Below are 24,958 nucleotides of genomic sequence, written 5' to 3'. Positions count from 1 at the left end.
AATTCCAGTGGTAATCGGCACACTGGGTGCTATTCCAAAAGCACTGGAATTACATTTAAAACAGTTAAAACTTGACAAAATCACCATCAGTAAAATGCAAAAAGTTGCACTGCTTGGATCCGCACATATATTACGAAAATACGTTACGACGTCCTAGGCCCCTGGGTGGGGCCCGACTAGTAATCAATGCCAAATCCGGCGAAACAACTGGCCGCTGTTATACAATTGATCAAAATACTACTACTACTACTACTACTACTACTACTACTACTACTACTACTACTACTAATAATAATAATAATAATAATAATAATAATAATAATAATAATAATAATAATAAACAATAACAACAATAACAACAACAATAATAATATACTTTATTCATTAAACATGAAACTCAGTCAACTGCACATTCAAAAATGCATCACAAATACCATTGACTGGTGCTAATGGTTGATACGGTTTACTGCCAGCATCCTAGGTATCAAGCAAGTACCTTCTTAAAATATACAATGTTCCGAGCATCGCAGTTTTTTGGAGTTCCGCTGGTGGTGTTGCAGGAAGCTGCAATTTGTTGATGTATCTTGTAAAATTCTTGGACATGGTACCAAGTGCCCCGATGACAATGGGTATCACTGTTACATGTTTCATCCATAGCTGGGTAGTTTTGATGGCGAGGTTGAGGTATTTCATGATTTTTTCTAGTTCTTTTTATTTGACTCTGGCATCTCCTGGTACAGCGATATCATTAAACTGTACGCTTCTACAACCATGATATCTGGCATGTTGTGTTCCAAATGACGATCCATCTGTATTTGAAAGTCCCACAACATCTTCACCTTCTCATTTTCGATAACTTTTTCCACTTTATTATTATTATTCTCAGATGTTATCTTAACAGCTCTTAGGTTCTTGGTTAGGACTTGAACTGTTAAATTTTTACAAGTCCCAGACTGTGAATCAAATTGAAGATTAAATCAAATAATAATAATAATTTGGAACACAACACGCCAGATATCACGGTTGTAGACAGTCGAAGTGTACAGTTTATTGATATTGCTGTACCAAGAGATGCCAGAGTCGAACAAAAAGAACTGGGAAAAAATCACGAAATATCATGACCTGGCCATTGTACATCCTGGCTCATACTAAGCCATGAACCATGGTTTGGAAATTGCAATGAGTAGATTCACTTTGCACTGACCGATAAACAAACAAGGTATTTTATCACCAAGAACTCATTACTTTCATATATTGAACGATTTGCTCAATCAGTTTTGGGAGTTAATAGGATCCACTGGTTGGATTTACTTACATGCTGGGGATACGTACAGTTAAAACATTAGAAATGAGTAAAAGCTGATAGCTTTTGGTTTCAGATAATCTGAATTAGAGCATCTATCTAAATGAAAACTAGAAAGATACTGTTTGTTCATTCTTTAATTCTTTGTGTGTAGTGTTTCACATTGTTCAAAATCCTTCAGGAGTGGGGCATTTTATATATACTGTAAACAAGCAAGCGAATGCATAAATGTGTCTGCTAACTATCGGGTAGACCCTGTCTTTGTTAGTTGTGAAAACAGGAAGCCTGATTTTGGGAGGTTGTTGTTTGCGCAACATGCAAACCCATGGCTAACTGATTCATGTTTTAATGACTTCACCTAATGATCTAGATGTGGCAAGATACGGAACCATAACTAATCATACTACCTGAGGGTTGTGTGGCTCCAAACTTCTCTGCTCCTAGATCCACACAGTTTGTGATGCAGTAAAACAAAGAGTGCCTGAAAGCAGTGAAGCAGGGATTACAGTTATCTGATACAAGTTGGTGATATCATATACATCTTTGTACAAATGATAATTATGTAATTTGCCTCCTTTGAGTTTTACAACTGATTCACACAACTTTTATCAGTGTCATTTGTGGAATGACATCATAATACCTGTGAGATTGCTTGCCCCTTTCCCCTCCTATGGATGGTCCAGACATGAATGGTAATCAGCAAACCCCTTAATTGTATTGCATGTACAAGTAGAGAAATATACACAATTTCATTGTTACATCTTTCACCTTTATTTCTTCAATTACAGCTTTACTAGCCAGTGTCCTATGCAGGGGTGGGATTGCAAAATTTTAGCAACCGGTCTTCTGCGTGGTTGGTGGGAGTGGCCTACTTGGCCTCCTGCACCATGGCTGGGAGGGGAGCGTTTTCACCCTCCCCAGGTTCTGGAGGCTTTCCTTGAGCCCCTGGGAGGGAAACACAATCTCCCCCGGGCTCTGGAGGGCCTCCAGGGCCCAGAAGCAAGCCCCTTTCTGCACTTCTAGAACTTCCAGGAGGCTTGTCCCCCCCCCCCTCCTGCCAAGAGCCTCCTCATGGGTCATGCACTTACCTGGCATCCGAAATGGGCCGCGTGGAGATTCCTGGGAGGGGCGGAGCAGGGTGGGTAGGGCCAGCCAGTCCTTTCAACTACCGTTTCGGCGAACCAGATATAAAATTAGCATCCGGTTTGCCCAAACTGGTCCAAACTGGCTGAATTCCACACCTGGTCCTATGCAAGTATTGTCCAGGATATAGATTCTTTTATTGTTAACCAAGTGTACTTAGGTCATGTTTTAAGACAGTGCGAAAACAATATTCTTGAGTTGGTGCGTGCACTTGAAGTGGAAAAAAGTGTGTGGGTGTTTAGATGTTTGTCTGATGATCCCAAATCCCTTTCTCCACATTTTCCTTTGCAGAACAAGCAAGCAGCTTAGGTGCTTATACAAACTTCTACTACTGGTACCTTCCAAGTGAGGACCTGCTACATTTCAAGAACAAGAAGGATAAAACAAAGGTGGTAAGAGAAATACATACACGCAGTCTAAAACAATCAGTTTGTTGTAGGGCTGTATCTAAGGTAGCCATCGAATTTAACAGACACTTCCTGTTTCCTGACTTCCTCCTACGTTCTCCCTGGAGGCTCATGGATGCAGCTTGGTTGGCCAATCAGACATAGGGAACTATTTCTGTAGATCTGTTTGCTCTATGCTTACGGTATTCTAGAAAATAGTTTCTGTTGTCAGCTGCTCTCTGTGATAACATACTCAAGAATTATTCATTTGGACTGTATAGTTTTTGACTATATTTAAAAAACTCTTCTCCCAGTTTTTGACAGCTGAACAGATCTGAATCATTTTTACTAAAATGTGTTTGGATCGTATTGCAATTGATTAAAGACATAATTATGGTATTAAAAATATCATCTCAGACATCATGTATAGATCCACTCTGGATGTGGGTAGAGAGGTGGAAACAAAAATACAAAAATCAATTCCAAACATATCAAGAATTGGTTGTTTGGTGGCTATATAGTTTTTTTAAAAAATGAGAATAGCAATAATAGAGTGTTAGAATATTGGATTATTTTGCAATACCATGATGTTATGATCTGGGAAGAAGTAATTACATATATGAATTTGATTTTGAAGCAAAGATTAATATTTTCAGAGGCACACAGTTTTTTGTGTATATCCTAATGAAATTGGCAGATGAAAAATGAAAGTGGATTCTCCCCATTCTTATTAATGCCAAGATGTTATGTAAAAATTATTTATGTACAGTATATTTACACACTCTTTCTCGCACACACAGAGACCTTATATGCATGAGAAACCTTTATGAAGACAATTTGTTTTAATACTGCAGTTCCTTATTTTTTTTATTGCTATCCTGTTTTATTATAAGAATAATAATAGATTGTTAAATATGCTACAAATCATCCCAACAGAAAAGATTACTTCTCCTGTGCAGGTGATAAATAATATAACCATATATAATATTTGCTAAATATGGACTATCTATGCTTATTTTTTGAATACTATTTACATGCTAGGAAGAAGAAAAGACAAATTCTGCCTTGCTTTAAGCCATTATTAGACAAACTACATCATGTCTTATCCCCTTTCCATTTGCGGGGGGGGGGGGGGGGTTCAATAATTTGCAGCCGTTGGGTCAAGATGATAGCAGATTGCAGGGATTCAAAGAGGAAAATAAAGCTTGCTCTAATAGTTTTTAATAAAGGGCTTTGAATCTTGTTTACATAAAAGTTACAATAAGGTATTTCCTACATACATTTATTTTATGTGATTACTCCAGGCCCATAGCATTGCCAAACTTTTATAAAACTTGGAGCAGGGAGAAATTCAACATACCCAGTGCTCCCAAGGCATCATAATCCTTTTTTTTTTGTGTTTACAATTGCCACTCCTTTTCCTACTTTTCATTTGGTATGTAATCTGGTGCTTCAAGGATCATTACGTGCTTAACTCCACCATTCCGACAGAACAGCTGAACAGGCAGAAAACCGAGAATCCACCCTCCAAACTTGCTCTTCTATTTCTGCTGTCAAGGAACCTCGATCACAAGCTCTGATTAGCAGAAAACAAATCACTGCTGACCTGCTGGTCCATATATCAGATGAGACTGGACCAACCTTGCTCCCTTTTTGGACATTCCTTATCCAGCCACAAATTCTTAGAACTTGAAAAAGACTTTGTGCATTTAAATTGCTCAAATTTGCTTAGGTGCCTGCCTGAGTTGGTGAATGCATAACATTTAATGCATAAAATTTAAATGTGTGAATCCCAACAATGGTTTGAATTCAAAACAAACAGTCCCTCTTCAACAAAAATCATGGTAAATATTGCCATTATTTAATAAAAAGACTAAATGCTCTTAGTGTGCGCGCACACACACAAAAGTCCCTTCGTGGAGAGGGAGCGGCTAACAAGTCTAATAAATAAATAAAATTGTGTAATAATATAGAATACAGATATGTACATACATATAGACACAGATCTATCTAGTTTCTTTTAACAGGTACAGGTGCACTTCTTTTTTTTGCATGCAGCTATTTAGTTAGAGAATTCTCAAATGTTCAGTACTTTTTGCTTGCATTTTTAATCAGGTTGGAATTTATGTTTCCAGGGGCTACTCTATTGCTACTCCTAATTTATCCTGCATCATTAAGCCTGCTCCTCTCCCCCAAATTCTTTCCCAGATGGAGGAAGGAAACCCTTCTGCTGAAATTTATGGCATGTATAGCTAACTTTAACTGAGAAAATGTAATGAAAAATAGTGCTATGGTTAATATTAATTTGCAAGAAAATATGGACCATGAGGTAATAAATCCACATTTTGGCGAGGCTATGAATACTGAGAACAAAAGAAAATCATTCAGAAATTGAATGTACAGTATCTCTGCATCACCATTTTTGTTTTATTTGTTCCCACTTATACTAGTGGATAAAATTATTTCACAAACAATCCATTCTATGCAACACATTTTATGCCATCAAAGATAGGGCGTGTCAAATTTTTCAACTTTCAATTGCCAAAGATTAGGGGTGCTCCAAAGTTGTGACGTGCCTTGGGAATTGTAAATTATTTTTGTTACTTTAATGTAATTTAGATGTGCTTGGTAAGTAACTTTTTAACATTTTATTTGTTTCATTTGAAGCAATAATAGCACCATCATCTTGTCCCCTCTGGTGCACCAAACTCTGCAAATATTTATTTTTATCCTGCCCTTCCACCAAGGTACACATTTATAAGGTCTATTGATACCTCCTGTGGACAAGTTGCTTCCAAAACCAGTTGTAGCATATCAGTGGTGGGAAACAGCTATATCGTCACTTCCATCTCCTGCTTGCAAGCACCTCAGAGGTATGAGCAAAAAGATAGGCCTTGCCCTAATCCAAAAGGGCTATTCTTCCATACACAATTATCTCACTTCTTCTTTACTACAGGTAGTCTTCAACTTACGACCACAATTGAGGCCAAAACTTCTGTGCCAAAACGAGACAGTTGTTAAGGGAGTTTTGACCCATTATACGACTTCCTTGCCACAGTTGTTAAGTGAATGTAGCTTCCCCATACACAGTGCTTGTCAGAAGGTTTCAAAAGGAGATCACATGACTCTGGGATACTGCAACCATCTCAAATATGAGTCACTTGTGTCTGAATTTTGATCATGTGACCATGGGGATGTTGTAATGGCCATGTGAAAAACGGTCGTAAGTCATTTTTTTTCAGTACTGTTGAAACTTCAAACAGTCACTAAATGAATTGTAAGTCTAGGACTACCTGTATTCTATAATAACCTAGTAATTGGCTCTATGTCAATGATTCAATGAAGACCACAGCTAAAGACAAAGGTTTTTTTGCTCATATACGCCCCCTAATTTAATTGGTAGATCCAGAAATCACCTGTTTATTTTTATCAATTTTCAGCAAAAAGTTCAAAAAGGGTTTTCATTCTTTTAGAAAAGTAGTGGTTGTTCTCTCCTTGATCAAACAAGTCAGCCATTTCTACAAGCTCTATCACTTTCACAGTCCATTCCTTTGTGGTGCATAATTTGTATTTTTTCCATTTAATAACCTCACTGCCATTGTCATATAGAAAACCAACCATCCATGAGCCTTTTCAAATTGACTTTCTGTAAGTCCTACTGTGTTTCCCTGAAAATAAGACCTACCCCAAAAACAAGCCATACTGAAGAGGGGTGGGCATGGCCAGCACAGGCGGTGGCCAATGGTGTCCAGCAGTAGCCGCAGCCCACACCGCACAGGTTGATTACCTGTCCAAGCAGCAATTGGAGCCAGAGGTGGGAGGGAGGGATGCAATCTGGATACACCGCAGAAGCTGCAAGAAAGCGTAGAGTCAGTGGGCCAGAGCGATGGGTGGCTGTGGGAGGCTTGTCTTCGCATTTTGGCTTGCCTGCAGCCTGTGTGGCGTGTTGGGATCACCTGCCTTCCATTCCGCGCCTTTGTCTCCCTCTGCTGCTGGTGCCACCTTACAAAGATCAGCCTACTGCAGCCGCCTGCCCATTCTGGCCCACTAACTCTCAGCTTTCCTGCGGCTCGTGCAGCGTGTCCGGATCGCCTGCCCCCCCCCCCATGCCTCTACCTCTGCCTGCTGCTTGGGCAGGGAATCAACTCACCTGCGCTGCACAGCCCCAGGATGTACCAACCAAGGACAGCTGCAGCTGCTGGCAGATACTGTTGGTGCCCACACGTTTACCGCCTCTTGTGTGCACACCCGGGGGGGGCATGGCGCCCATCCGGGCTGATCAACCTGAAAGCATGTTTTCCCCAAAATAAGGCCTAGTGCTTATTTTGGAGCCCCCCCAATATAAGACCAGGTAGAAACATGGTAGTAAGAAGTATTCTGGTTTCATCTGAATGTTGATCAAATGTGAGAGATTTCTAATGACTTTGTTGGCCATAAGGTGATATAGAATACTGGATTATATAGGCCCTTGATATATTTAGAATGATTTTTTTAAACTTTTTGAATCATCAGACATATTAGATTATGATATCTTGCATGAATGGATGGACTGAGACAGACACTAATGAAAAACTCATTAGGCTTTGAGTGTGTTAGTGAAATACTCTTTATAGCAGCCTCATCTTCTGTTGGAATTGTAGCAGACAGATGCTAGTTTCACACTCCTGACAGCTCAATACCTCTTTGGGATTGGAAATGAAAACTGTGGATATCTATGCTGCATTGGTGCCCAGCCTAATAAGGATGGTCCTGCTGAATATTTTGCCTTTACATTTTGATATTGCCCTCTTAGTGTTTCTCATTTTTTGGAAGCTGCTTGTTCCTTCCTTTAAGGAAAGGCTTACATTTTATTGCTATAAATATGTAATGGTAAAATAATAAAAAAAAACCATGTAGAATCAGTTGACTTGAAATTTAATCCTGTGGAACCTGAAACACTGAGATAAGACAAACAACCTTTTTTCCCATTGTGAAATGCCAACACAGAACCCAATGCTGCTTGTTCACAACATAATTATTGCTGGGGTTTTTTTAATGGCTTGTGGCTGCACAAACGTACTAGCTTACCATTTGGCCAAAAGAACAAAAATGTGCCAACTGGGTGGAGTTAAAACACGGAGTGGAGATACACAGTGATGTGAACATTATTTCTAAGACGATGTGGCTGAAACTGTTATCTTCTTTGCTGCCTGGGATAAAAACTAAATCAGGTAAAGTTGTTTACCACTCATCCAACCCATGCCTGTGGTTTAATGCCTGGAAGTCATTGTTATTCACCTGAAATGAATATGCAGGTAGCTAAGGGCAAGGCTATACTTGTGAGAAGTCATTAAAGATCCACCACACCCTCTTTTCACCTCCTTTCCTTCCCACAGGATGCAGGTAGTACAGGACAGCAACATTCTTCTGGCAAAAGGTCTAAAGATCAGGTGAAGGTAGACTTGGTGAGGCAGATAAAAAGGAAGAAGTTCTTTTCTTCCAAACTGGTCCATCCAGAAACAGAAACAGAAACAGAAACTCTCACCCAGACAGAAAGTTGACTTGGTTCAATGATAATTAAACTGATGTTCAAACTCCTTCTTTGCAAGCGAGTGTTTCTGGGCTAATCACTATTTCTCAGTCCAGCCAACCAGAGAGAAGAGAGTGAATTAGAAAAGACAGAGAAGAGAGGAGTCCATGAAGAAGTAAGGAACTTATTATGATAGAATAACAGCATAAAAGAGTTGGAAGGGACCTCAGAAGTCTTCTGGTCCAATTTCCAGCTCAAGCACTAGAACCTATAGTAGTGATGGCTAATCTTTTCCGGACCGAGTGCCCAAAGCGTGTGTGAGTGTGCAAATCAGCATGTCCATGCCCAAACCCCCAAAATGCAATGTGCATGCCCCCCCACGCCCCCATGCATGCATGAGCAGCCTCCTTGCCCCGCCCCCGTGCATGCGCAGCAGAGACCCGAAGACCAGCTGGCCTGCACACATGTGCAGCAAAGCTGAACTGGGACAATGGCTTGCGTGCCATTAGAGAGGGTGTTGCATGCTACCTCTGGCATGCGTGCCATAGGTTCACTATCACAGACCTATAGTATACCATTCCAGACAAATGGCTGTCAAATCTCTTCTTAAAAACCTCCATAAAACCCATAACTTCTGAAGGCAAACCTTTCCACTGATTGCTGTCACTAACAGGACATTTCTCCTTAGTTCTAGGTTGGATCTCCCTCTAATAAGTTTCCATATGTTACTACTTGTCTTGCCCTCAGGTGCTCTGGAGAATAGTTTAACCCCCTCTTCTCTGTGACAGCCCATCAAATATTGGAAGACTGTTATCATGTCACCCCTAATCAGTGGTGGGTTCTAGATCCCGTTCCAACCGGTACAGTTGGTATGGGCCCGGTGTTGTCCACATGGATGCATACAGTGCATGCACGCACGCATGAGTCTTGCCAACAAGCGACGCCTCCATGAGCCTCCGTGACGCTCCAGCTACTCGCCGGAGCGTCGTGCAGGCGCTGTATGCACCGTGCACGTGCATGGAAGCCCCGAAAACTTTAAAGACATGTAAGGAACGTGGGCAGGTGGGTAAACCCTCCGGAACACCATACTGAAGTGGTACCCAGTGCTCCGGGTTGGCTCTGGTACGCCCGTACCAGGGCGTACTGCCTGCAACCCACCAGGGCCCCTAATCCTTCTCTTTGTTAGACTAGATATCCCCAGTTCCTGCAACCATTTACTTTACGGTTTAGTTTCTAGATCCCTAATCATCTTTCTTGCTCTTCTCTGTATACTTTCTAAAGTCTCAATGTTTTGGGTTTTTTTTGGTATGGTGGTGAGCAAATCTGGATGCATTATTTCAAGCGGAGTCTTACCAGTGCAGTATAAAGCGGTACTAGTACTTCATGTGTTCTTGATACTATCCCTCTGTAACATTAGAACTACAGATGGGCAGTGTATTAAACATACCGAGAGGTGAATAAAAAAAATCATCACATCATACATATATAAATTAATTCTAAAAATACATGCAACCAGGATAGGGGTTTGGTGGTTTTTTTTTTTTTTTTTTTTTTGAGACACTGTAATTTAGTAATGAGAAAAATCACAACTTGTTCAGTCAACATCCCACCTTATTCAATAGACAGGCTTTTCAGACATTTTCATCATGCCTCAAAAGCTGTTAGGTCTGTCAGAGTAGAAATTATAGCAGGGAGAAGAAATAAATGGGGGTGAACTTAAGGCAAACACATTTGGGTACAATGTAGCGTGTTCCTGAATTACACACAGAAGTTGCCTAATGGTGATGTGATGATGGGCAAAACCATCATCTTCAACTTACCTTTGCAATACATTAATTAGGGCCCTACTTTATTCAAGCAGCGACCCACCTAAGAAACAAGCCAGCAACCCGTTCAGAAGAAAGCCAAATTCTTGTGGTGAATTTTGAGATTAATCTTGTGAGGAGATGAACTGAGGGAAGGCTATCAGGCTTATTCGCTTTTAAAATAAAAAGCAGGAAAGAGTATGAGTAGTAGGCAGAGCTTTTCCAGTCACAAACTTGATCAAACGCTGGAATTAAAGGGGTTAATGGGCCTCTGGGAAACCAACATTCAGGAGAGATAGTGTCTTTAACAATGCAAATCTAAAACAACAGTGTTATCACAGAGCTTTGGTGAATAAGAGCTGGGCTATTTATACCATTGGGTTTTAAATGATCAAGACTGCACCAATGAAAAGAGGATCCACTCCTTACTGTTTTCCTCTCTAGAACTGTGCATTTGTATCCACACATTCTTACTTTTCAGTTGAAGACACAGATATGGTGAAATGGATCAATACAATACAATAATACAATAGTAGAGTTGGAAGGGACCTTGGAGGTCTTCTAGTCCAACCCTCTGCCTAGGCAGGAAACCCTATACAGTTTCAGACAAATAGCTATCCAACATCTTCTTAAAGACTTCCAGTGTTGGGGCATTCACAACTTCTGGAGGCAAGCTGTTCCACTGATTAATTGTTCTCACTGTCAGGAAATTTCTCCTCAGTTCTAAGTTGCTTCTCTCCTTGATTAGTTTCCACCCATTGCTTCTTGTTCTACCCTCAGGTGCTTTGGAGAATAGTTTGACTCCCTCTTCTTTGTGGCAACCTCTGAGATATTGGAATAATGCTATCATGTCTCCCCTAGTCCTTCTTTCTCTTAAGCTAAACATACCCAGTTCCTGCAACCGTTCTTCATATGTTTTAGTCTCCAGTCCCCTAATCATCTTTGTTGCTCTTCTCTGCACTCTTTCTAGAGTCTCCACATCTTTTTTACATCGTGGCGACCAGAACTGAATGCAGTATTCCAAGTGTGGCCTTACCAAGGCATTATAAAGTGGTATTAACACTTCACGTGATCTTGATTCTATCCCTCTGTTGATGCAGCCTAGAACTGTGTTGGCTTTTTTGGCAGCTGCTGCACACTGCTGGCTCATATTTAAATGGTTGTCCACTAGGACTCCAAGATCCCTTTCACAGTTACTACTACTGAGTAAGGTATCACCTATACTGTACCTGTGCATTCCGTTTTTGTTGCCTAAATGTAGAACCTTACTCTTTTCACCATTGAATTTCATTTTATTAGATAGTGCCCAATGTTCAAGTTTGTCAAGATCCTTCTGTATCTTAAGCCTATCTTCTGGAGTGTTGGCTATTCCTGCCAGCTTGGTATCATCTGCAAATTTGATGAGTTCCCCATTTATTCCCTCATCCAAATCATTGATGAAGATGTTGAAGAGTACTGGGCCTAAAACAGAGCCTTGGGGTACTCCACTGCATACTTCCCTCCATGTAGATGCAGTTCCATTGAGAACTACACGTTGAGTGCGGTTGGTCAGCCAGTTACCAATCCATCTGGTGGTGATGCTGTCTAACCCACATTCTTCTACTTTATCTAGTAGTAGATAATGGTTCACACAATACATCGGTAGTAGATCATGGTTCACACAATACATCGGCTAGCCTTTATCGTTCTTAAGGTACTTTTGCCATCATGGATTGAGAATTATTGTATATTCTGGAACTTATTTTATTCACAAGCTTTGAAGTTCCATCCGGCTTGGAGTCATAGACCATTCCTCTAGAGAGTTGATCTAATCATTCTGAAAGACCATTTACCCAGCAGCCATTCCTCTTTTTGTCTGTTAATGGATTCAGATGTCCTGATTAATAACTCATTTACATAGTGATAACCGTATCAGGGGGAGACCGTCTTTCACTGAAAACTATTGTTTCTCTAAAGACAGAGTGATACCATTGATTGCCTTCTTGTGAAATGTTGAGATGACCTTATGAATTCAGGGCCACTCTTTCCTTGCCGGAGGCTGCTGCTAAGAAACTGATGCCATGTTTGTGAAGGACATCATCCTATGGTTTCCCCCCTTAGCTCCACCCTGCAGAAGCTTCGGAAGATTCTGGCTCATCAAAGATGTCGAAGCAGATTGGCAGCGCAGTTGGCTATTTTTACTTGAAATATGTACCAGTCTTGAAATTTACTGCAGGTAACAGCATATATCGTCTAACATCTGCACAGTTGTGTGACTAACATTGATTAAAGTACTAAACATACAGTATATTCCATATATCATAATCATCCTAAATGAATGCACAGTAGGAGGAAGACTTCTTCATTAAAGGTTATGGGATGGATCTGCCATATTCTGCAGGTTGGTAGATAAGGTGTTTCTGAGTTATCCAATCTAGGGCTGGAAGATAGTGACTAGTTCAAAGTCAGCCAGCCAGCTTGTTTCTAAGGGAAGACTAAGATCTGGGTCTTTTCACTCCTAATCCAGCACCCTAACCATTACACCATACTGGTGGTCATCTATCTATATACCTATATCTATATGAATGGGTATATAAACATAGGGACATCTGCCCTTTGAATTAATAAATAAGTTTATCATTTATATTTTACAAAAATGGATAGTTCAATAGGAAGCTTTTACTTACACAGTGGTACCTTGGTACTCATTGTTAATTGATTCCAGGAGGTGCAATGAATACCAAAAATGATGAGTACCAAACTATTCTTTTCCATAAGGAATAATGTAGTGAGTCACAAGACAGCCAACACTGACAAGTTCTAGATTGTGCGTTGAGTACCAAACCAACAATAAGTACCAGGACAAAATGTTTGTGTCAAAATGTGTTGAGTACCAAATTTGATGAATTTCAGAGCAGTTGAGTACCGAGGTACCACTGTATGTGGCAAAATATGTATATATTTTGGTTTTGCAAATTTTATTGATTTTACAAATTTTACAGGGAAAAAGGGTTAAAAGGTTATAGAACCGTGATGGCGAACCTATGGCACGCGTGCCACAAGTGGCACGCGGAGCCATTTGTCAGGGCACGCGAGGCGCTGCCCTGTCAGCTGGCCAGCGTGCATGCGCGCGCTGGCCAGCTGAATTCACCTTTTAAAAAGCTATTTTTCGCCTTCCCCAGGCTCCAGAGGCTTTATAGGAGCCTGGGGAGGGCGAAAAGAGCCCCCCCGCCCCCCCGGAGGCTTCAGGGACCGTCCCTGAAGCCTTCGGAACGCTTAAAACCACCCTCCGAGCAAACCGGAAGTGACTTCCGGGTTGCTCAGAGCGTCGTTTTAAGCGTTCCGAAGGCTTCAGGGACCGTCCGAGGCTTCCCTGATGCCTTCGGAGCGCTTAAAACGACCCACCGAGCAACCCGGAAGTCACTTCCGGTTTGCTCAGAGGGTGGTTTTAAGCGTTCCGAAGGCTTCAGGGACCGTCCGAGGCTTCCCTGATGCCTTCGGAGCGCTTAAAACGACCCTCCGAGCAACCCGGAAGTCACTTCCGGTTTGCTCGGAGGGTGGTTTTAAGCGTTCCGAAGGCTTCAGGGATTGTCCGAGGCTTCCCTGATGCCTTCGGAGCGCTTAAAACCACCCTCCGAGCAAACCGGAAGTGACTTCCGAGTTGCTCAGAGGGAGGTTTTAAGCAGTCCGAAGGCTTCAGGGAAGCCTCGGACGGTCCCTGAAGCCTCCGGAGGGCCTCCGGGGGGTCGGGGGAGGCTCTTTTCGCCCTCCCCAGGCTCCTATAAAGCCCCTGGAGCATGGGGAGGGCAGAAAAAACATGTAAAAATGGGGGGGGCGCACTGGGGGGGTCATGCGTTGCATTATGGGTGCAGCACGCCCGCACTCGACCCCCCTGCGCTCCTCCCACTTGTGGCACGCGAGCCAAAAAAGGTTCGCCATCACTGTTATAGAACATTTTGACAGCTACATTGTGCGGGGGGGGGGAGCAGCCCCCACAAGTCTCGCAACTTTTACAAACAAGAATGGAAAAAATATCAATATTTGCATAAGTATTAGCAGTTTTGAGTTTAACACAAAATCATTAGTATGTTTCAATCATTTTGTTTTGTATCACTTCCATAAAGGTACATTGTAACAACAATTGCAATAATGTTTCAATTCACTTTTGTGATCTGAGTCTTCTAGTTGTCGCATCTTCCCCCCCGTCCACTGACAGAGCCTCAGCCCCTCCTTCGTTTCTTGTGTAACATCCCCCATTTCGCCTAAGAGAGCACTGTGTTTTTTAGTGAAAGCCTCCGCTTCCACCACTGTGTTGATTCTAATTCTACTGCCCTCCCAGAAAATCAACATGCCTTCTGGTAACAACCACCTAAACCAGACCCCATTATTATATAATTTTTTTGCTAAGAAGGAATATTTCCTCCTCTTATCTCTTACTTTCTTTGGGATCTGTTTAAGAATGGTTATTTCTTTATCCTTGTATTTTAGTGGTCCTCCCCTTTGAGCTCCTAGAACCTCATCTCTTGTGGTCTTTCTAAGAAATTTAACACGAACTTCCCTTGGAACATTGTGTGTTCTTGCATAGGCTGAATTAATCCTATAGATCAGGTCAATATCCCACCAAAGCTGTTGTTTATCTCTATTGATGTATTCTGCTAGTATTGTGGTCATAATCTCCTTAAGATCTTCATTCTCAACTTCTGGCAAGTTTTGGAACCTAAGGAAAAAAGACATCCTTTCAAATTCCATTTTTATCATGTGGTTTTCAAATTCTGCATTCCCCCTTTGGATTGTCTTCACCTCGTCTCTCATCCCAACCGCACCCTCCTCCAGTACACCTATCCTCTGTTCATTCCGTATGGTTTGTTGCTTCGTCTCCCTGAGCTGATCATTTAAGTCCTGCAGTTGTTTTTTCATTTCGTCCTGTCCCTTTAAGATAGATTGAAGCATCTGTTGAATAGACAAATCCTTTGCACTCTCTTCAGGGGCTTTAGGTTGTAAAAAGGACCCCAATTGTGACTGGTGAGCAATCGGGCTTGATGTGGAAGATGTCGGGGCCGATGAGGCCTTGCCAGGCGGTAACTTCTTTGGACCCATCATGAAGCTCAGAGATACTTATTGTTTTATACAAAGAGATGATGTCTGTGGGAAAGCACAGCCGGTAGAGATCACCAGGCGAACAAATCAAAAAGAGAATAAATCCTCTGATACAAAACTAAAGCAGATAGGTGGGTCAAGATATTCCAAATCCAGGGGAAAAACATATTTGAAGAGGCTCCTGGAGATCTCTGGGGTGGAAGTTAGTTCAAAGGCACAAAGTTTTCCAAGGGAGGAGTCTCATTCACAAAGACAAAGAAAAAAGAGGAAGTTGGCCATCTTGGCTCAGCCAGTACAGGTGGTCAGGAAACAACAAGATCAAAATTCCCATACATAGTTTAGAGAAGAATCAGTTCAGCCATCCTTTCTCTCGCAGTTGTAGTCAGAAAAGAAATTTTTTTCCCATTATTTAAGGGGTAGTGAAAGTAATTTTAAACTTTCTCTCTCTCCCATAAAAGGGAGAGATTTTCCAAATGCCACTTTTCCAAGGGGGGTGGAAATTTCCCCCCCTCCAATCTTAACTCCTCCAAAGGTTGAAACAAAGTCCCAAGAAAAAAAAACTGCAGATCAATCAATAGAGAAAAAACAGTAAAAGACCTGGGGAGACCTCTCACCTCTCCGCGCTTCAGCTGTATCTTTCAAATGTCATTTCCTTCCAGGCTGCATTCGGCGAAGCGCGCAGTGGCATTCTGCGCACCCCCTACGCTTCCTGGCTCCTGGGGCAAAGCTGGAGACCCCCTTGCGGCCGCCGCCGTTCCAGGGGGTCCCAGCAAGCTGCCCCTGCAGCAGGGCGCCCCTCCAAGGCACCCTGTGCTCCCCCTAGGATTCAGGGGAGCCCACCGAGACAGCGAAAAGCGGACTCACGCGTCCGTCATATAAAATATGTATAAAATATATACATATTTTGCGTCTCCCGCAAAATATGTATATATTTTAATACTCATTTTTATTTTAAAACATTTATTAAATTAAATTAACTATGCAAATACATTTGTAATGTTTGGAAACTGTTGGGCTGGGAGTGGCATTCCAAGGGAAAAAAGCAATTCTGTTATAATACAATTAGATGCATTTTTCTCCCAAGTGTTGTACTAAATGAAGCTGCAAAGGAATAGGGAACATATGGGAGCTGTTGGCCCATATTAGTGTTCCCCCTCCTTCCTTTCCTGCAGGCTGATTATAGGTGTGTCTGTTTCTAATGTCTAAATGTTGAATTGGCATCCCAAGCTGTAAATACTTATTCACACAGTAGCAGATTGCATATTGTATATAGCCGTTTATAAAGACTGTATTATCTTGTGCCAAAAAGATGGCTATGAGAGGTTAGGAAGTTGGAAGGTACAGTGAATGTAGAAGCCCATGTGCATTTGATTCAACATGAAGTTCCAATGGAACTTGTTCTTTGGTAACAAGTCCCATTGGCTTAATCATGAAAGCCACTGTTTGGTTTTAGAAAGGGACTTTTAAATATTCTTTTCCAAATGCTCTTTTGCAGTCATCCTCTAGACCTAAATTGGCTCACACTCAAAATGTGTCCTTAGTTTTAGGGATTTGAACTGCCGAACTGCCGACCTTTCTGGTCGAAAAGCTCAGCGTCTTAGCCACTGAGCCACCATGTCTCTATGGTATATAGTATCTCTAGCTCTGTTTCCCTCTCCTTTTACCAAATGTCACTAATCAGTAGGAAAACAATTGACTGGTCACACACTAGGATGGAGATAGTAGGATGGAGTCCAGTTCTGATAATTGCTAGACCAGTGGATTTAACTCTTGTCAAAAATTGCTCTGGTTATAAGCGTCTTAAACATGTATGTTTAGAAGAACTCTCAGTTGAAATAGCACAATTCTAGAATAAGCACTCAACCCACATTCAAGAGTAGTCTGTTAGATGTAGCTGACAGGCATAGAAAGAGGTATGAGAATCAGCAGGAAAAAGCAGAACTCTCATTTTCTTACTATACTGTTTAGTTGTCCATCTTGTGACTGCTAGCCAACTGTTATTGAGACTGATCAAAATATCTGAGCTTGGGGAACTGATGGAGAGAGAGAAATTCCAGAGAGAAAGAACCAAACTCTGAATTGCCCAAACATCTCTGAAAGACAGTACGCAAGGAAGGAAAAGAACATGCCTCCACCAACCTAAAATACCCAATAAATGTTGATTGAACCTTTGACTGTGGCATTAACTTGAACGGCCAGTGAAATATATCAGATTGCACCCAGGACAGAATTGCCACAGTTTCACACGCTTTAAATGGTCAAGTACTGCTGCAACACCAGAACACTGAAGGGTATCAGGTATGGGTTGAAGAGGCGATGAAGGTAGTATTTTGAACTCGTGGCATTAAAAAGAGCGTGGGTGCAAATAGACAATGCTGCCTGTTTGGCCTCAACATAGAGCTAATGAGTAGATCAGTGTTTTTCAACCTTGGCAACTTTTAAAATGTAGACTTCAACTCCCAGAATTCCCCAGGAGTTGAAGCCGATACATTTTAAAAGTTGCCAAGGTTGAGAAACATTGCAGTACTTCACTGAGTAATTCAGGGCTATATCTAATTGAAGATTTGTGTTACTTGCTGCCTTAGAGTCCCTGTAGTGGTTCCACGATTGAGAGAACTGCTTAGGGCTGGCATTTACTCGATTCCTTTCCTCCAGGCATTTTAGAAGGCCTTAAACCCATTATTTTATTAGTGCTTTCCTCAAAGAGAACTGGGAGCTACGTAATCCAACTTTACTTATGTAGGTAATGCTGTGTATTTTCTTTGTAACATATTATTGTTCTATTTGTTTTCTGCACATCATCTTGGCAAGGCTTTGCATTAGTATGTGGTTGATGAACGCCTTACATAAAGAACTAGTAAGCATACCCTCTATTAGTCAGCATCCCAGATTTCACTAGCTCAGCAATCTTAGAAGACATTGTAAAGCAAGCACTGTCAAATCAGTTGCTGCAATTATTTGTTTACTTGCTAAATTTATATCCCAGCTTTGTTTTGTAAATTTAAGGTGGTGTACATAATGCTTTCTTCTCCTGTTTTCATACAAAAGCAAAAAAAAAGATGAACTGATTGCACTGAAACAGTGTCCGGAAGTCACCCAGCTACCATCTGTTATGCCCTCCAAATTGGTAACTTTAAGATGTGTGGACTTCAATTCCCAGAGTTCCCTAGCCAGCATGACTGGTTGAGGAATTCTGGGAACTGAAGTCCACAGGTCTTAAAAGTTTCCAGGTTTGGAGACCCCTAATGTAGGACAACTGGAATTCAATTATTTACCTCTGGACCTAAGAAATTCCACAAAACTTTAGGAAGAACTGCAGTATGTCCTAACACAGGGGTGTCAAACTTGATTTCATTGAGGGCTGCATCAGGGTTGTGTTTGACATCGTGGGGGCGTGGCCAGCTCAATGTCACTCCTGTCAGGGGCACCTGTGGTGACCTGAACGCTCTGCCAGCGAAAACAGGTTCCCGAGCTCCGTTTCCGGTTGCCACGGACTCCTGCAAACTTCTGCCAGAAAAAACTGAGCTTGGGAGGGCCGCTCTGTTTTCACTGGCAGAGGCTTGCAAGAGCCTGTGGCAGCCAGAAACGGAGCTTTCTCAGCCAGAAGCATCGCAGGCCAGTCCTTCACTGTTTCTAGGGCGGCCCCGCGGGTCAGATCTAAATACTCCACGGGCCAGATCCGGCCTCCAGGCTTTGAGTTTGACACCCCTGTTCTAACATATAAAATGATCAACTTACCCTCTTAATCTGACTGTCTACTTGTGCTACTGGGAGTTAAGAATTAATGATAAAGAACCAGAGTTTCTAGATGAGAAAACCTTTCCTTTTCTGCGATCTATTTCCCCCCTTTTCCCGAAGAAATCAAATAGGGAGAGAAGATTTTGAAAGAAGACTTGTACTGTAATGCAATGGCTAAGCTTGGTTTCCTAAGAACTAAAGGAGAAAGGGAAGGAAGAAGACATCTCAGATAGAGATGTCACCTTTCTCTGTCTGGCATTTTCCAATTTTGTTTTTCCCCCTCTTCCTGGTATAGCTTGGAATCGGAACCTTCAACCCCAGCATCTCCAGAAAGAGCTTAGGTGGCTAAAGAAAACTAAACATGCCAAATTTCCATCCTTCTTTGCCTCTGAGTTTTTTTTAAGAAGGCTGAATAGAATTTGGTAGCTGTTCTACTGAGGACAGTCCTGTTTCAAGACCAGTCAGTGGACAGGCCTCTATCTGAAGGCTTCCTCTGTCTGGAAGGTTCTTCAACTCTAGTTGGGAGATCTAGAACCCTAACAAGAGAGAGCAGGGTCCTTAAGTTATCTATTAACAGTGAAGCACATAATTAGCAGGTCATAGTCTTCTGCATTTATAGTAAGGGATGTCGTACTTTGTTTAATTAATAGTGATTATTTCTAAATTTAAGTCATTGAGATCAACGCAAGTACATTTTATGGAAATACATTCAATTTTTGTGGGAATCCGTTTTCCCTCTTGGGAATGCCACCTAAATTGACCGCTCTGAGCTATGGTGTGGGGACTGAATTAGCCTTTCTTATGTGGCTCATCAGTTGCCATCTCTGCTTCCTGACTCAATCAGAAAAGGTCCTAAGCATCAGGAGGCACATGGACAAATGACAGTGCTTTATAGTGAGACAATTTGTTGATCACTGTTAATCTCAAAACCAAGATAAATTATTGTATGAGTCTGAATTTAAGGCCTTCTCTTCCATAGGTAAATTATGGAATCTCTCCCTTTTCTTCTGAATATGAATATTCAGGAATATCACAGAAATAGCAACCTTATGTTTTTGAATGCTGATCTTTTCTGAAACCACTGCAGATACTATTATTTTGTTCTGAAACAAAATAATAGTATCTGCAAGGGAACCCAAAGACTTGTCAGAGTTTAACGCCCACTCACAAACCAGGAGCATCTCAGAGAACACAATGTATGCAGTGGTTCCAAAATTCTGATTTATGCCTGGCTGGGGAGGGGGAGAGAGAACAAATACACTGGAATGAGTGGACATTTGAGAAGAACATTTTTCCTCCAGTTATTATTTGGAAGGGTTTGTACCAGGTCGAGATAATCTTTGGTTTGCAAGGTCTCTCCTGTTCTGACCTAGGCTCCCCAAGAGCATGAAGCAAACTCCTTGACCCCCCAAAAACCCCTTTTATTAATTTACTGTGAATTCTGCTCATTCACATCCAGCAAAGTCTTTCAAGTGAGGATTCAGTCACAGACCTTATCCGGCTTGGAGAGCTGACAGGCCGATATCTGCAAAACGTGGCAAGGAGTCTCGGAGAGTCACAAACCAATTAAGCAAACTAATTGTCTCCTGCAAACTCCACTCCCCTTTCACTCCTCTTTTATTTCCTCTGGGAGGACCATTCATTGTCCACCTGTGGCCTTACTCCCAAGTTGACCCGTTCTTTAGCTGTTCCCTTCGTCTGGCATCTCGCTCCAGCTGTTCGTCTGCCTCACTGATGTCTGACTCTGAAGGCAGCTGATAACTGGCATACGGCTCTGGCCCCCTCTCTGCCTCCGATACAGAGCCCTCATCAGAGCCTTCCCCAGACTTCAGGACTGGCCCATGTTCCTCCCCAACTTCCTTACTGTCCGAATCTGCTGCCAGCTCAGCTGGCCGCTGGTGGGCCATAACATCTCCTTTCCAGATTTTCCGTGATCACCAGAAATAAAGGAATGAAGAGGAAGCCTGACTACGTAGTGAACAGCGTATTCACAGGACACAATGAACCATCTTTTAACAGAGTGTGTGAATCCAAGCAGTGTGGTTAGTTCATGCTTCAGCGTATCCTACAAACTCTGTGAATATTTTACGGTACCATGTGAACATAGTCTAACTGGATGAATGTAAGGATGTAAGAGCCTATGTCAGTTATATGAATTTGAATAGAAATTGTGTGCAGGAATAACACATTGAATTGGGTGTCTGAATGTGTTCATGTGATTTCAGACCAGTGTGCTGCAATTACAGTAGAGAGCCCTCCTGCCAACACACTTGCCTGGAAACAATTTAATAATGGCATCAAAAAACATCCTCATAAACTAGTTTTATTAGTGTAACCCAAAAATATTCTTTGACTCCTGTTGAATATGGCACCTCTGGAAAATGTTCATTTTAAAATTGTTTTGCAAATCAAATGTGCTTCCCTACTGTAGCCAATGGTACTATATATGCTATCTGTTGTAATATCCCCAGTACATATTCATTGGAAATCCTGTTTTATTCACCAATTCTGGTCATCCATTTAGCAATCTTTTGAGTTCTTGAAGGCCTAATACAGGTAATCCTCAAGTTACAACCACAATTGAGCCCAAAATTTATGTTGCTAAGTGAAATCTTTGTTAAGTAAGTTTACCCCGTATTACAACTTTTCCTGCCACAGTTGTTAAGTGAATCATTGCATTTGTTAAGTTAGGAACACGGTTGTTAAGTGAATCTGGCTTCCCCCATTGACATTGCTCTTCAGAAGGTTGCAAAAGGAGATCACCTGTCTCCAGGACAATAATGAATATGAATTAGATGCCAAGCATCCAGATTTTGATCACATGACCATGAGGATGCTGTAATGGTCGCAAGTGTGAAAAATGGTCATAAGTCACTTTTTTCAGTGCCATTGTAACTTTGAATGGTCACTAAATGGACTGTTGTAAGTCGAGGACTACCTGTATTCCACTAGTCTGGGACAATGGATGCAAACCACTGTTCCCACAAATAGAACTTTTTTTCATCCCTAGTATAGACCAACATTCAACAGAGCCTGTGTAGGAGAAAAGAAATATTTTATATTATTCATATACCCCTTCCTCATGGACTTTTATCGTGCTTCTTATCATGCTCTGGAGTTTCCTCAAATCCTGCAATTCCTGCACCCTCATTTCCTTTCTCGTGGCCTCCATGTTTGACAGATTTGGATTCAAATCAATAAGAAACTATTTAAAGTATTAACTTGGGTACCTGAGCTGAACTAAAATTAAATACTTTTAAACCCAACTATATTACATTAAAGGAATAAATAGCATGCCCTTAAGGCTACATTCTAAAAACGCTTACTCGGGAGCAAGTTCTACAGCTATCTATGGAACTTACTTATGAGCATCCAAAAAGATCAGACAGCAGGAAGTAATAAAGTACATTTGGACATAAGGACTGATGAACTTAGAGGTAATTATGTTCAAGATGGAGCTATGCTGGCACATAGATTTACAAGGCAGCTAAGAAATAAATTAAATTACAGATGATCCCATCTAATGCAGACTCAAGATTTTCAATAAGTTGGTCAAATATGACAAAATGGCACATCATGCTAAATAAACCCCAATGAAAGAGTTCTCACTGTATACTATGCCCCAACCAACCAAATTATACTTTCAAAAAGTGAATTAAACAGACAACATCCAGTTCAAAAACCAACATGAGACTACTGAGATACCACTTTGTTACATTCCCATAACAGGCTTTTATTTAAAAAATAAATAAACGAAGAAGCAAGTAACATAAGCCCGGTACAAAATAAAGTTTACAAATAATAATTAAAACATCATCTGCAAAACATCTTAGCATGTTCTGGCTGCTAAAAAAAAAGGAATCCTGGGTGAATAACATCTGAAGTAACATGGAGGAAGGAGCCTTCCTCCTGTCCATTTGTCTGGGTGGCGCAAGGGATGAGAAAGCCTCCTGCGAGCCGCCCTGAACCTAGCTTACATATCGGAGCTTGCAAGCCTATTGCTAATTGCGCCGACTTGTTGCTCCATCCAACCCCTCGGCTGGAGTAGAGCCACGACATACACGGGACTTCTTCGCCTTTCTGATTAATTGGATGGGGGGAAAGAGAGAGAGATGAATGCGTGGCACCTGGCTGACAATGGATTAAGCCGCTAGAGAGACAAGGAGCGGGGCAGCCCGAGATCCCTTCAAAGCTGATACTGCATGGTCTGCATCCCTTTTTATCAGTCGCTAACACCCAACTGCCTCTCTCGGCGCAGCAGCAAGCGCTTCCTCCTTACAACTGGAAGTCTGTGTAATGGAGGGGAGGCAGCAGTCGCCACCGCCGCCAGATGGTACGTTACCGCCAAGAGCCTTTCTAGTCTGCACACTTCCTCCTTCGTATCCCCACCATCATTCGAAGGAAGGGAAGGGAAAAGTTATTTATTAATACGCGCAACGCTGCAAAGTGGGGGGGGGGGGGCGGCAGAGAAAGAGGCTGAAAGTTGTCCTCTGATGCTTTTGGCAAAGTGTCGCCCAAGTTGCTAAGTAGTACGTTTCCTGGCTCAAGACGGCTGGGGGGGGGGGTGGAGGGGAAAAAAAGAGAGAGAGAGAGAGGGGGGAAGGAGGAGGGAGGAGAAAAGTTGTACTTATTTCTCTTCTTGGAGGAGGAGGAGGAGGAGCCCCTCCCAGCCAAAGAGAAGGAGCGAGAGAGAGATAGGGATGCTACCGCTCGCAACCAACAAGCGAGCAGCAGCCTGGCTGAGTAACACGTCCCCTGGAGACTAGCAGGAGCAACACGTGATGTGTCTACTTAGGGTGAGAGGGGGAGAGCGGCTGAGAAGTGGGCAGGGGGGCGAGGACGGGGGCGCATTCGAAGCGCCGCTGTAGAGCCGAAGGTCCATAACTTTGTCCATCTTCTTCCAGCGGGGAAGAGGAAGAAGGCAACTTATCGTAGAGTTGATGAACTTTGCACATCCATAGAAACGCCATTTTGAATTTGATTCCTCTCTCTCTCTCTCCCTCTCCCCCCCTTCTCCCTCCGGAACAAACTTCGTTTCTCTTTCTCTTGGCTGTCTCCCCCTCTTTTTCCCTTCCACCTATTTTCTCCCCTCCCTCCCTTCTTCTTATTTTTAAAACCGAACCCACCATTCGATCGCACCATCGCCAGTCCAGCTTTCCATCATGGCTCGACCCAAGCAGCCCAGTCTGGAGCAAGTCAAACGTAAGTCTACGCCAGAGCGCAAGGTCAAATTTCTACCTGCGCCTTGGAAAGAAAAGGGGGGGGGGAGAAAAAAGGGAGGAAAAAAAAAGTTTCGGTGAAGCCGATGGTTTAGAAAGCAAGCACGGCGGAGACTGTATTTGCGGGTTGATGAGACGGAAGGGAGGGGGGAGGAGAAGGAGGAGAAGTCGAAGTCGCGTAGGGAGCTTTGACCGTTTTGAGAGTGACATGACTTTTTTTATCGTTTTAATGTTTGCATCGTAGCATTTTACGGAAGGGAGGAGAGGGGGGAAAAGTTTCGAAAAAGTTGTCTGGCAGCAGCGTCGATGATGCTGAAAAGTCCATGCAACCTTTTCTGCTTTTCCACCCCCATCCCCCGCTCCTCCTGGCCTCCCCCCCGTCACTCTTCTCTCTCCCCCCCCCCCCCTTCTTCCGTGTTGCAAACTGTACCAACCAGCAACACCCGTTGCAGACTGTTGCCTGCAGGACCTGATGCTCATCCATATTAAACCGTCTGAGCTCAGGAATTCATCCAGATCATCTCTCTCGCCTCCCCTCCTACAGCAAAGTTTATTTTTAACCAGCGAAGTTGGAAAGGGCCTGCGAGAAGCAGCATCTTTTAACCCAATTGGCCTCGCTCGCGTCAAGCACATCCCTCCTCTGGCTCGTTTGTTCGCTTCCCCCTTTTCTCCAGTTGGTGAAGTTTTTATGATTTGTTGACAAAGATGATGGGGAGCGAGATGGCGTTGGGCTCCCCTCTTTTTAGGTGGAAGTGGAGTCGTCTTTCTCAAGGTAGAGA

The 24,958-nt window shown here is 42.4% G+C and overlaps 1 protein-coding gene across 11 annotated transcripts in view; it reads left to right on the top strand.

Moving 5' to 3' along the window:
• Positions 1 to 22,678: 22,678 nt before the first annotated feature.
• RREB1 (ras responsive element binding protein 1) overlaps positions 22,679 to 24,958 on the top strand; it is a 190,858-nt gene continuing 188,578 nt past the window's right edge. For 2 of the 11 annotated variants that reach the window (XM_081951889.1, XM_081951881.1), the window contains exons 1-2: positions 23,554 to 23,756; positions 24,114 to 24,162. The gene's annotated coding sequence lies outside the window, so the exon portion shown is untranslated. The other 9 variants (XM_081951885.1, XM_081951890.1, XM_081951891.1 and 6 more) reach the window with 7 other exon arrangements.

Source organism: Natrix helvetica, assembly GCF_964273705.1.
Source record: "Natrix helvetica genome assembly, chromosome: 4".
In the NCBI taxonomy this organism is placed as follows: Eukaryota; Metazoa; Chordata; class Lepidosauria; order Squamata; family Natricidae; genus Natrix; species Natrix helvetica.
The sequence above is the reverse complement of the archived record's forward strand: the minus strand, read 5'-3'. Positions and strand labels throughout refer to the sequence as shown.